The sequence below is a fragment of the Cyprinodon tularosa genome, unplaced genomic scaffold (assembly GCF_016077235.1).
Source record: "Cyprinodon tularosa strain WSP-4 unplaced genomic scaffold, ASM1607723v1 ctg11, whole genome shotgun sequence".
Classification (NCBI taxonomy): domain Eukaryota; kingdom Metazoa; phylum Chordata; class Actinopteri; order Cyprinodontiformes; family Cyprinodontidae; genus Cyprinodon; species Cyprinodon tularosa.
Window position 1 is genome coordinate 3,759,558 of NW_024037893.1, and position 13,791 is coordinate 3,773,348.

General features: G+C 37.4%; 1 protein-coding gene across 3 annotated transcripts in view; it reads right to left on the reverse strand.

The window, feature by feature from the left end:
* Nucleotides 1–13,791, reverse strand: part of rimbp2 (RIMS binding protein 2) — a 177,179-nt gene that overhangs the window by 152,352 nt on the left and 11,036 nt on the right. The window contains exon 1 of one of the 3 annotated variants that reach the window (XM_038296232.1): nt 12,015–12,108. The exons of the other annotated variants lie outside the window; for them this stretch is intronic. The gene's annotated coding sequence lies outside the window, so the exon portion shown is untranslated. Of the gene's footprint in view, nt 1–12,014; nt 12,109–13,791 lie in introns of those variants that run through there. 3 annotated transcript variants of the gene reach the window in all.

The following is a 13,791-nucleotide window of genomic DNA, read 5'->3' on the forward strand; positions in this document are numbered from 1 at the left end:
AGCCAACAAACTAGCGATTGCGAGATCGCCCATTACGCTCGAAAGTAACTACGGCAAGTTGAGAGAGATGAACTGAGACGGTACTGAAATCTATACCCTACACAGACTAATGAAATACTATCTGTAAAATTATCTATGTAAACAAACCTCATCACTTGAGAAGGTAGGTGATGCGGACATCGTGGAAGACATTTTGTCCCTTAACGCTCGCCGTACTGTTGGGGGGGAGAAGCGGTGGGGGGGAGATGTTCATGTTGCTGCAGTCTGCAGTCTGGACGTTAGATGTCGCTGAAAATTACACACTGTAGCTTTAAAGAGTCATTACTGAGTTTTCTAATGCTACTGCCACCTGGGGCCAAAACACAGAACTGCAGCCCTATTCTGCTCATTTTCATAGCTCACACTCATTTGTGTGCTAAGAAAATGAGCAAGTTTGTTGTTGTTTTCACCTTATGTGGAATCGCCATAGGTGTCTGTATCAACGAAATCCATCTCAATTTGAATGCATTGATTGTTAGGTTAGACCCATTTGCAATGAGCATGCTTTATGTCACACCCGCAGATGAGTGCTGGAACTTCTGACCCCAAACTAAATGCTGGGACAATAGGCTAGAGGCTTATAGATGCATTGATGCTGAACTACTGAGGTGTCTGTTTGCTCATCAAACAATCTTTATGGTAAAAACAAAGGCTATTTTTAAGGTCCTTTTCAGTAAAAACTTTCTAAATGTATCTTTAATAGTGTCTTCACATGTTTGTCAAAAAGGTAATCAGACAGCTGCAGCTGATCCAAAAGGCTACTGCCAGTGTACTCACTAAAATTAAGAAAGTAGAGCACATCACGCCAGTTTCAAAGTCCTCTGGCTTCCAGTATCTCAGAGAATCGACTTTGAAATTCTTCTTTTATAGTTGTGTATACGCACGTCTTAAATCTGTTAACGGCTTAGCTCCAAATTACATTACATAATCTGGATCAACTACCAGGACCTCTCAGGTCTACTGGATCAGATCTCTACATACTCAGAACCAAACCCAAAGAAACAGCTTTTAATTCTTATGCTCTACTAATCTGGAATAAACTCTATGAAAAATACAAAAATGCTGAAACCCTCAGTTGCATTAAATTGAGATTAAAAACATCTTTGATTGAAGAGATCTTTGACTAAGCAATGAAAACATTATTAGACAGGTTTCATTGCAATTTTCCTTTCATTTTTTATATAATTATCCTAATATATAATTTTTATTTACTGTAGTCATTTGTGTTACATCTATGTGACTGCATTGTTCTCTTCTTTTTCTTTTTTTTTTTCATCTTCCCACATATAAATATATAAATAAACTTCCATTGCCTTCAAACATGATGTTATTTGTTTAAACTGATGCTGCATTTTTGGGGGTATAACTGACAGCAAATGATCCAGCGCATTAGTTTATATTTGGATGAGCAGTTATAATGAGTCTGTTTAGGAGTCTGCAGGACATGATAACCTCTTTCATTTATTTTAGCCAGGGTAAAGGAAATCCAATCCCTCTTATTACGGCTTCTTTATGCAATTATCCTTTGTCCCTACTCATTGATGGGACAGTAAGAAAACCATGGACTGGACAGCAAGCCCATAGCCGGAACCTGAAGAGACCTGTAACATAATGTACCCTATCAGCAAGTAGACAAATGTGAATCACTGCACAACAGAGGTCACAATGTTCTAAATGCCTCTGGACAAACACACATTTTTATTTGCAGTAATCTGTTGTGAAATATTACCTTTTTAATATAATAGAGTGAAATACACCCCTACATAAAAAGAACAGGAAAGTCTGTAGCCAGTTTTCATCCCATTACTTATCCCCAGTATTAACAGGTGTGCAACAATGGTGCCTTGAACTGACTGGCAAAGTGATTCTATTGAAATGCCTCTCAATAATATTTTGTCCAAAAGCAAGCAATTAACCTCCAAAGAGGCGGACAGCACACAAAGCATAACGTGTTTAATATTAGGACTAGAAAACTAAAGGTGTAAAAAAAAAAAAACTTTTAAGCAGACGTCATGAATTAGCGGACCGGGCTCCGGATCCGGACCCACCTGCTGGCTAATCCGGACCCTACCTGATTTAAAACATTTAGGCTACATGTGATAAAAATTAGCCAATGAGCTGCTGTCAGTCTGGGTTGCTGTTGCTGCTACTTTTAGACACAGCAGGCAAACCTGTGGCAGGCTGGGCGATGGGAAAGAAGGAGAAGATGATGAGAAAAAGAGAGCAGAGAAAGTGTGGACTGCTGGAAGAACTGCGGTGAACTGGTGAAAGAAAAGTGAAATGGTGCTCAAAGATGACCCTGCACATTTAGAGGATGTTTGGCTCAACCGGCTGCTGTGAAGCAGGATTCTCCACCATGAGCATAATCAAAAATAAATCTGGATCCAGGCTCAAAATGAGCACCTTGATATGTGCTTGAGAATGGCTTAGTCTCCATTCAAACCCAGGTTTAAAGCCTTGCAGGGCAGCCTAAAGCCCACTGCTCTCATTAAGACAGAAAAAAGAAAAAAGAAAACAAAACAGATGGTCAGTTCAGGTGTTTTATAAAATATGTGAATCAGGAAATTGTCTATATACCAAATTGAACGATTGTCGTTTCTTTACTTCAAAAAACAATTCAGAACTTTTTTTTTTTTTTTTTTTTTTTTTTATTTATAACATGGATGCATTAAAGCCTGCTTTTTATTTCAGTGTAAAATGCTCTTTGAAGTAACAGATTATAATTAAAAATGTCTCCAGACCAATACTGGTTGACGATTTTTTTGTATTTGGACCCTGCTGATTTTTAATTGGTTACCCCTGCTTTAAAGAGAAGATCATTATTTGATGTTGTTTTTTTTAACCAAAAGGAACATGACAGAAGTCATTCAGAACCTTCTGATGTTCATATGGACAAAAAAAAAAGAAAAACGAGAAAGCAAGATGTTTATTAAACATCAGTCGTGAACCTGAACACACGGTGCGAACACAATAACCTAAAGCTTTAGTATAAGTACCGAGGCAGACACAGAGTCCAAGATTAAACCCACAGAGATAAGCTGTTTTATCACAAAACAAATCCCGACAAATAATCATCAGAGCCTGTGGATTTTGGCAAGATCTAGATAATCACCCCAACCCCCACCTTCATGTGTGATTGGCCAAACTATCTGAACAAATTCACACATTACTTCAGCTCACAAGGAATAAAACAGATCTGGTGATACTCAACGCAGGGATTGACCTTTTCTGCATTCTTATAAACTTGTAAAATTACAACTAGATCTAACTCTATCTTTAAAGTATTGTATCATATATTTTTTTCAATGTTGATGTCTAACACAGGAGTGGTGTCATGTCATTTATGAAGTAGAAGTAAAATAAATATCTTTTTCTCTCTCATAATGATCTAAAAAGTTTCGATATTAATTAAACTGTCCCATGAGTTTGCATGTCTCAATAATATTAAATTGATTATACAATTCTGTCTTGGTTAGGTATCAAAAAAGAGTAAATAAATAAAAAAAAAAGCTGTACTAGCTTCAGCTACTGCATTCAGAAAGACACCGGGCCAGGACTCAAACCCGAAACCTTCTTCCTAAATTCTCTATTGTGTAGGGAACATTTGTAATCCTAAAAGATTAGCTAGATGGCTAGATATTAAATCAGTAAAAGGTTCAAGTGTTTAATATATATATATATATATATATATATATATATATATATATATATATATATATATATATATATATATATATATATATATATATATATATATATATATATATATATATATATTGTGAAAGAATGGTACCCTAGGGATGTCACATTCATAAAAAGTCCTCTGTAGATGAATCGGACAGACGGCCATCAGAGGCGTTTTCTTCTCCAGACTTTTATAGAACTCGCTGCTGAAAAGTCAGTTGAATTTGACAGACTGAAAGAATCCAATTTTTCCCTCTAAACTTAAAAGGAATGACATGAAACGTTAGGAAACAACTGTTCCAGGAACCGAGACTAAAGCACAGCCAAAATCTTAAATGAAAAAGCATCTTTTCAAACAGCTCATAAATGTTATATTACAAAAGACTCGTTTTAGCAGGGGAACACACCTCTTCATTGAAGAAAAGATAGAAGCAAAACCTGCTTCCCTTCCAATTATGTGAAAAGCAAATAGAAGACAGCAGCATTCAGGCCTTTTATGACATGCAGGCAGGTGTAAGCACATTGCAACCGAACCATACGCTGATTTGGATCAGACCAACTTTGGAGTCTAAAATGGAAGCTGTATAATCCTGGTGCAGGGAATCTTCTCCAGAACAAACACTGTATATATCAACTAATATAATTATGTTTATTCAATATTGACATTTAACAGCAAATCTACTTCAAATGCTAATGAAAATATATTTGTTTAAAATACTTTTTTCCCTGTTGAAAGAAAAAAATGTAAAGAACATAAGAGGGGCCTAACATGAGGAAATTAATTTAAATTGTATGTATCTACCAGTTCAAATCCAACTACGGCTTTTGTTATATTTTAAGTCAATCAATTTCTCTGCTTATAACAGGGGCAGTTTCCCCTAAAAGTTCACAGTCGCCTTCCTGTAAATTTCCACTCTAATGTTTTGGGGCAGCCTCTTATTTTAGCCATTTTTCTTGAGGACTTTTTGCTTGATCCCCAAAAATATATAACATATATTTGTCTCTTTTTAATTATTTGCATAAAATGAGTGTTAACGTGAGATATATCAGATCCCTACAATAAAATTGAAAACATACAAAACTTAGTTATTGCACAATTAACCTAGTTAATGAGATACCCCTTGCAATTTCAATTTCAGGCAGTCTGGATTGTGTAATAAAGAACTACATTTACATATATACTAAATATTGTCTGCACTAAACGCAGTCAAGCAACTGCTCTATAAGATCTATGATGCAAGCAACAAGCTCAGCAGCTCATCAAGGATTTTGTTGGGAACTCCTTATTGTTCATTAAAGGATTCCTGAACACTGATTCCTGAAGCAAATCCATAGTTTAACATAAAATAAACAGTAGAAAAATGTTTAATCTAGTAAATCTACAGAAATCACCTTTACTCTGCAATATTTGTTTGTTTATATTATATATTTACTGTAAGTCTGTTAGTATAATTCATTCTTTGAATGTGAATTTATGTTGGTTTATACAATATTTAATAAATGATGTACATAGTCTTACATAGTCTCAGTACAGGGTTAGTGTATGAAGCTCTGACATGTTTTGTGTTCTTATGATTTTGTTTCTGTCCAGCTGACTCCTGATGCACCCACAGCTGACTGTGCACCGCTGTAAACAGCCCAACATATTGTATTATCTTCCTCGTACTCATCCCCTCTGATGCCGGTCAGTCAGGGATTTGCTTCTTTTAATTAAGTTCTTATTTTAAAGGTATTTTTCCATTTTTAAATGCAGATTTAAAAATGTAATGGTATATTTAATATTTAAATTGTTTATGAGATCAATAAATAAATGTTGATTTAATTACTGATCCTCCATATAGCTCACGCAACTTCATCAAACTTCATCATTGCAACAAAAACTTCTTGAACAGTAAATTCAATACCACTTTAATCAGGATCTAAAGGCAATTAAATCCAAGCTTAGACCATATCTAGCTTAATAATTTCTGTAATGTATAACATTGGAGCATTACACTTTCCTGCAAAATAAATTTTCTACATTACATAAATAAATATAACAGCATTAGTGGTGCTTGGATTGAAATAATCAAATTTAGCTGTTAGGCACCATTAATTGCAGTGTCACCATTGCCCCATCGTTGTATAGTGTGAGCCAATGTTTGGTGGAAGTCACTTCTGCACAGTCCAGCTGTGTACTACGAAGCCAGTCACTAAGCATTATCATAATTCAGTTCAGCCAATTCACAACACATCTGACTTCCAGAAGCTTCACAAACAGAATTTATTCAAATCATACTGACAGGCTTATCAAAATATGTATTTAAAGTTAATTTCTGAAATCTGAGCATTAAAGGAGATTTATGAATTTAAAAGAGTCAAGAAAATGTTGACATATATTGCCAATTATCCTTTAAAGCAACCGTAGTTTGATAGTCGGTTATATAAATTCACACATTTATGATTTTAAACAATCAAAAAAGAAAACTTAATACCAGATGGTGGTGGTATTGCTTCAGTTCTTAGCCAACCCCAAGAATTTAAAGATGTAAAAGAGGACAATGAGAGAGAGAAAACTGCTTACATAAATCTCATCTACTACTAATTATTATGATGATTATTATTATTATTATGAATGTGCACTTAGACATATCGTACATTTAGAAACTCTGATGGCAAAAGATTGTTTGAGAAACGGAATTTTTCTCACAGTGTGTTGACCACCCTCATATAGCCTCCTCCCCCCCACCCGCTAGCTGCATCTAAGCCACAGAGCAAAAGCAAAAGACCATTCGAAGACGCCAGGTGAAGCAAAAAGAAGACAATTTTCCCAGTAAAATTAGTCTGGCACCAGACTAACCATAGATTACTCGAAAAAGCATAGAAGGCATTACCTCAAAAACATTATAAAAGGTGAGAGAACAGTTTAAAAATCCACTTGCAGGAAAATAACCTTATCTTTCGTGATGTGTCCTTCAGTCTGATGTACCAGAATCTATAGAATTTGGCAGAAAAATTTTGACTTTCTGTGTGGATGTATGCCTCTGGTAAAAAAAAATGAATGTCATGATATGGAAAAATTATGTTAAAATATTAAAACAACATCCAAACTCATCCATCATTCAGTTAAGGACAAATGTTCTACAAATGTTTTTTCTGAAAGTACAATGATCTTTAAGCCAAATAAGTTACAAAGGCTGCCTACACACCTAAATCAGGGAAGCTGGTTTTGTCAGGAGGAATGGGACAAAATTCCAGCAAACATTTTAAGAAAATCTTGTTGAAGGCGATCCAAACAGGATTAGGCTAATACAAGCAGTTTTTATAATCAGAAATCAGGATGGGTTAAGCCTTAGTTAATGCCTGACAGAATTTAAATATGTGGTTTTAAATGTATAGACTGTGCGGGCTGTGTGATTTGACCAAAAATGTAAAAAAATTATTTTCACTAAAATTGCAATTGTGATTTAATTAAAATTTTCCACCTAACCGTACCACATGCATATAAATTTTTGACTTAAGGGTTTCATTGTTTTCATGGCTTTTAATTCCTTTTTTGCATTACTTTAAAGTTCTTTTCTGGAACCTGCTTGCTTTGACCCCCTATGCATTGTATCTGTAAGCTAGCTCTAACTCTCTCTTCCCTCTTCCAACTAAAGCAGACTTCCAAGGGCTGTAGTGAGAAACTTATGGTTTTAGTCTTATTAAATGTAATGTGGCAAAAAAAAACAAAAAAAAAAACATAAACGTCTTTTAGTTTGGAATTTGTGTTTTTCAAAATTAGGATTTTTTTTGTAAATGCAATTAACAGTTAATCCCTAATAGAGACAAAATGAATATTCTTATGATTTAACCTTTAGTGACGTCATCAATGGTTGCACTTAAGTGAAGGCATGAACAAGTACATAATAAAATATGAGTTGAATGATGAAATCTAAAATATATATAGTATAAAATCTTAAAAACCAAATATATATTTATTATTATTAATTATATAAAACATAATTAAAGAAAAATACCCTGAGGATACATTAAAGGCAAGTGCTTGAATTATGACACGCAGAACAGACCAACATTCAGAGCCAGTGATGTGGATGCTGACAACGATAATGCACTTTCACTCTCCTGTCACACAGTCTCCAGGAGTCATCTTTACAGCGATTTCCCAGTGAATAAGATGTTATGTAACAGCGGCTGTGGACCCTGCTGTTCATATCACTAATGCCTCACACTGTGGCAGTGTCACATGCTTTATCCAGGCTACATCCAGGCGCCGGCGACAGCAGCGCTCCAGCTGTTACTACAGCCTAACTTGAGTCACTCAGGACCATGCTGAGCTATGCCTTACCCTAACGGCTGACCCTCCACTGAGCAGCCATGTTTAGCTCTAAAGGTCGCCTCAACACCAGCACAGGATGGTATTCTACAATCAATACTGTTTTAGCAAAGGATATTGGTTCATAGAAAGCTATATTTTTGTTATATATTGTGTTGTAGAGGAGTGATCAGTATGTAACTAAATCAGCTATTGACTTTTGTTCCCACGAACACTGCATCATATATTTTCTACAAGGAAAGATATTAGTTTTATTGTAGTTGTGTGTCTGTTTTGTCCTTAAACCACAGCTGATCCCAATAGATTCCTGGTGATGCTAAGAACAGTTCTACGAAATTCATGCTATTAATAAATACTTTTTTCACTGTTTCCCTGTGCTTGTTTGGGAGAAGAGATTGCTGCAAACCAACTACTCCATACAACTGTAAGACAAACCACTTTTACCAACTGTAATTTGTTATTATGAATATTTATAAAAACATTTTCTCTGCATGCTGATTTTTATTGATATTTCTCCCACTCTTCCTTTTGTTCCACCATAGTAGCAACAGCCAGATAACAGATGAAACTCTGTCTAAGAGTCTAGAGCAGGGGTCATTAATTAAAAATCAGCAGGGTCCCAATAAAGAAAATCAAAGGTCCCGAGACATTTTTAATTATCATCTGTTACTTTAAACAGAATGTAGAACTGAAATTTAAATGAGGTTTTCATGCATCCATGTTATAGATTGACTTTTTAAATGAAAAAATGTTTGAAAAGAGAACATTTTTCCATTTTAAAATCTAAAGTGTTTTTTTTTTTAAGTAGAGAACAATCTTTCAGTTTGGTATACAGGTATAGACAATTTCCTGATTTACATATTTTATAAAACACCTTAACTGTTCATTTATTTTATTTATTTATTTTTTATGGCTTAATGAGAGCAGTGGGCTTTATGCTGCCCTGCAAGGATTTAAACCTGGGTTTGAATGGAGACTAAGCCATTCTCAAGCACATATCAAGGTGCTCATTTTGAGCCTGGATCCATATTTATTGTTGATTCTGTTCATGGTGGAGAATCCTGCTTCACAGCAGCAGGTTGAGCCAAACATCCTCTAAATGTGCAGGGTCATCTTTGAGCACGCCGTTTCACTTCTCTTTCACCAGTTCACCGCAGTTCTTCCAGCAGTCCACACTTTCTCTGCTCTCTTTTTCTCATCATCTTCTCCTTCTTTCCCATCGCCCGGCTTACCACAGGTTTGCCTGCTGTGTCTAAAAGTAGCAGCAGCAGCAACCCAGACTGACAGCAGCTCATTGGCTAATTGGCATCACATGCAGCCTGGTCTCGGATGGCTTTACCGTACAAACAGGAGAAGCGGCGCAAGTGAGATTAGACACTGTCGTCGGACAACACGCGGTAACTTATAAATGTTTTAAATCAAGTTGGGTCCTGATCAGTGAGCATGTGGGTCTGGATCCTGACCGCGGTCCTCTAATCCTTGACATCTGATCTAGAGTACTAAAGAATAACTCTAAACTTTACTGACAACTCTGATTGACGGTTAATATTAAATATTAGCTATAGCAATAACACCCAGCTAAGACATAGCAAGGTAGCTTAAAGCTAAAACATGTTTGTTAAATTCATGCTATGTAATTTGACTAAAATCCAAGAATAGAGCGGTCCCTCCATCCATCCTGGTGTCTCCTGGTCCTAATTGAAGATTTATTTTACATAAATGTTTGCCATCTCTACAGCATCCAACCATCGGTCTGTACCTGTTCATTCTTGTTGTTTTGTGTAAGAGGTGCTGGTGCCTATGTGTAGCGGTCATTGAACAGCCCTAGATAGGGCACCAGCATAACACAGAGCAACACATGGATACATGGGACAAACAAACATTAAAAACACAATCCTATTGATAGTGTGGGAAAATCCATTTACCAAACACTCATATTTTGGGGGAAGTCTTTACAACTCATTTTAAGTGCAGAGCAGACTGTATAGCTGTGTTTACAACATCATCAGTATGGAAGACAGATTTGGGACATTCTGCTGGTGCCCAGTCAGTGGGGCGCGGTTCCACCTCAGGTGAGGGAGTAAGCATCAACAGAGTCATACAGCTGCTGTTCCCTCTCCTTCTTTAAGTTCACCCATAATAGTAAACATGCCTGAGAGTTTTATCAATGCCTGATGAACCACTTCGGCGGCCACATTCTTCACAAGCAAGAGGGCACTCAGAAGGTTTCCAAAGTCAAACCAACTTGCCCCAAATGTCAAACATCTTCACACATTTTCACACATTTTAACAGTCTAGTCTCAAAAACAGCAATAATAACAAAGCAAATATATATATATATATATATATATATATATATATATATATATATATATATATATATATATATATATATATATATATATATATATATATATATATATATGAGTTTTCTACTATTGAAAAGGCCCAAACAGTTAGTAGGTTGTTATGAAATATTATAGAAAATGTAGCTTAAATCAGAAGGAAGGAAGGAAGGAAGGAAGGAAGGAAGGAAGGAAGGAAGGAAGGAAGGAAGGAAGGAAGGAACCAATGAAGGAAGGAACCAATGAAGGAAGGAACCAATGAAGGAAGGAACCAATGAAGGAAGGAACCAATGAAGGAAGGAAGGGGGGAACCAAGGAAGAAAGGGAGGAAGGAAGAAACCAAGGAAGGAAGGAACCAAGGAAGGGAGGAACCAAGGAAGGAACCAATGAAGGAACCAAGGAAAGAATGACGGAACCAAGGAAGGGGGGAACCTAGGAAGAAAGGGAGGAAGGAAGAAACCAAGCTCTAACTTTAAAACTCTACTTAAAACTCAGTAAAGAGACAAGAAATTTGAGCTTGAAAGATGACTGCTTGTCTGTTGTGCACAGTGAAGACAAAAGCCACTTGCTTGCACCTCAGAGTAATGGCTGAAATGATGAATGGCAATGCCTGCTTGTCAAGGTGGGCAGGATGAGCTACAGTATGAATGGAAGCCGAGCGTTGGAGTACTCCTACATCAGAAGGTGTAAGGCAAGACCAGGATTCCTAATTATGTTCACCTTTTAAATAACTGACCTTGGGAGAAGGAAAAAGAAACGACTGTTTGCATCTGCAAACACACAGAAGCCAACATGACATGTTTCCCTACGAGCCAAAGCACAGTTCAGCCCTGATCATTTGCTTCCACTCCTTTCATTTATTCTCACGCCTGCCATCTATGGGACCTTGTATCACTGCAATGAGCTTTGAAGCAATTGGCAAAACACACATCTAAACAGACACGTTTATTAATATTAATGCCCCCTACAACACATGCTATTAAATATCACAACAGAAAGGTAGCAGCAGCTCTCATTCTGCCACTTTTACACACCAACATCATAGCAGCAGCTGCTGACTTCACATTTTGATTTTATAGTCTGGTCAGTGATTGATAACCTTGTATTTTTAGCACAAAAAATATATTAAAGTACAGATTCAGTCTGTTATTTTCAAATACAGAAAAACTGAAATATCTTTACCATGTACACGGTGTAAAAAACATTTTCTGACATTTTAAATGAGGGTAAGAAGGATTCATGAAGATGCTGAAAAAACAGAACCTACTATATGTTCATTCTATATTCTGAAATGCTTTGTTAAAGACTTGAGGCAATGTGAAAAATAAAAGTATTTTTTTGCTTGCAAAAAAGAATCAGTGTCCTCTGGCTTATCTTTGGACTGTCAAACCTGCAATCCTGCACGGCACAATTCAAAATAGGCTCATTCATTTCCTAAGAAATGCATACCAAAGTAGGCTATGAGTGTAGGCAGGGAAGCAGGGTGCATTTCAAGTACCTTTGCCACTAAGAAATGTTATGAGCATCCTTACACCAGCAAGGGGAGGAACATGCAGCAGAGTCAGAACAACAATCTGAGGCTTAGTAAAACACACACACAGCCTGACAGCAGACAGTAGAGGTTACATTACCTTTGCACAGAGTGGTGATGAAATGTCATGTGTTTCCTTAATGTATTGGGAGGACAGGAAAGCAGCCAGCAGCAGAACCAGGACGATGGCTACGGCAGCTATGTTGCATAAAATGGTTCAGCAGTGCTCGGCAGAAAGAGGCACAGCCAAGCAGCACAGGGAGAGAGAGGGGGAGAGAGACAGCCAGCGAGCATCGTTCAGCTCACACTACCGAGGCTGTGCAGCAGAGAACACACATCAACACGCCCCCTTGCCTTCTCCCTCTCCATCACTTTCCCCTCACACACACGCGCACGCTTAGTCACACAGACTGGAGCACGCAGGGGAGCAGAGGCAGTGCATTGCGCAGCATCACTGGGCAGCACTCCCTCTCCGGGACGCCTTTGGTTTTCTTAGATCACAACTGGTCATTTTCACTCTTATTTCCAGCCTTCACATACAATCCAGTAGATAAAGGCTTCCTGGAACATTTGCAATGTTCTGCTTGATCAAACGCTGTTGAGAAGCCATCAGGATTTAAGCTTACAAGGTCACATAAGGTCCTCAGATATCCTCCTATATTCTATGCTCCTGGATTTGTTGCAGTGCCTCTCAGCTACTTTATTTTTGCTTGTTTTGTTCTTGTCTTTAAAGCTGACACTGGGACAGTGCCTTGCCTCGTCACGGGTCATTTTGCCACCGTGAGTCCCTGGAGGCTGGGCTTGTGAAACCCTCACTCACTGCACAGTGGTCCAGACCAATCAGCTATCACAAACAGCAGCAACATCATTACCATCCAATCTCAGATCTGGGAAGTGCAGAAGGGTATTAAAGGGGATTATTTGGGGCATCCTGATGTGTGTGTGTGTGTTTTTTTTTTCTTTCCCTGTTGAGATGTACAGGAAAGTGGAACATAGTGTACAGAGTGGCTGCCCCCTGTGGATGACAACGGTGCTGCGTTTTTCTCAGAGATAAGCAAAGAGGAAGAGCAGGACCCAAAACAAACACCCTTCTCTGATTGTGGACAATTAACAACCATAGCAGCTGCTTTATGACCATCCTTTCCTTCCCCTCCAGCTGGTCAGTCTGTGGAGTCCCAGTAGAGTACATATATGGAACAGCATTTGTTTAAAGCTCATGGAAACATGACATACACAAATTAGGTCAAACGTCTTCTACCTAGAAATGGTTACCAGAAAGGTGCTGAGCACTGAAAATGATCAAATGACACTTTTTAGGTTTCAGCTTTGGGCAACATAAAGTCTGCCTGAACAGGGTCTCAATTAGGGCTGAAACTGTAAATCAGATTAATCGTGATTAATCAATTACTGGTGAAGATTCTCTGTCATCCAGGTCATTGTCAAATTTGGAAAGTAAGTCCAGTGGATTGTTTGTTTGTTTTTTTACTTCTTTTGAATGATTAATTGATTATTGAAATAATCGTTTGGGCCTCCCTACTGAAGCTGCCACCCCCGCGACCCGACCCCGGATAAGCGAAGAAGATGGATGGATAGATGAAATAATCGTCAACTAATTTAATAATCGTTTAAACTCTTTATAGGCCAAGTTACCATTTTTGATCACTTAAATAACCTTTAGAAGTGGAATCCCCCCCACCCCTCAGTGAGGTCTAGAAGCACAAGATCTATATCCAGCCATTCAGCAAAGATACTGCTAAATGGCTGTACTGTACACTGCAAAAAAATGGTAATCTAAATGAGTAATTTTTGCTTAAATTAAGTGCATTTTTTCTTGAATTGAGGAGGTAAGTGAGACACTTTGCCAATGGAAAAAGACA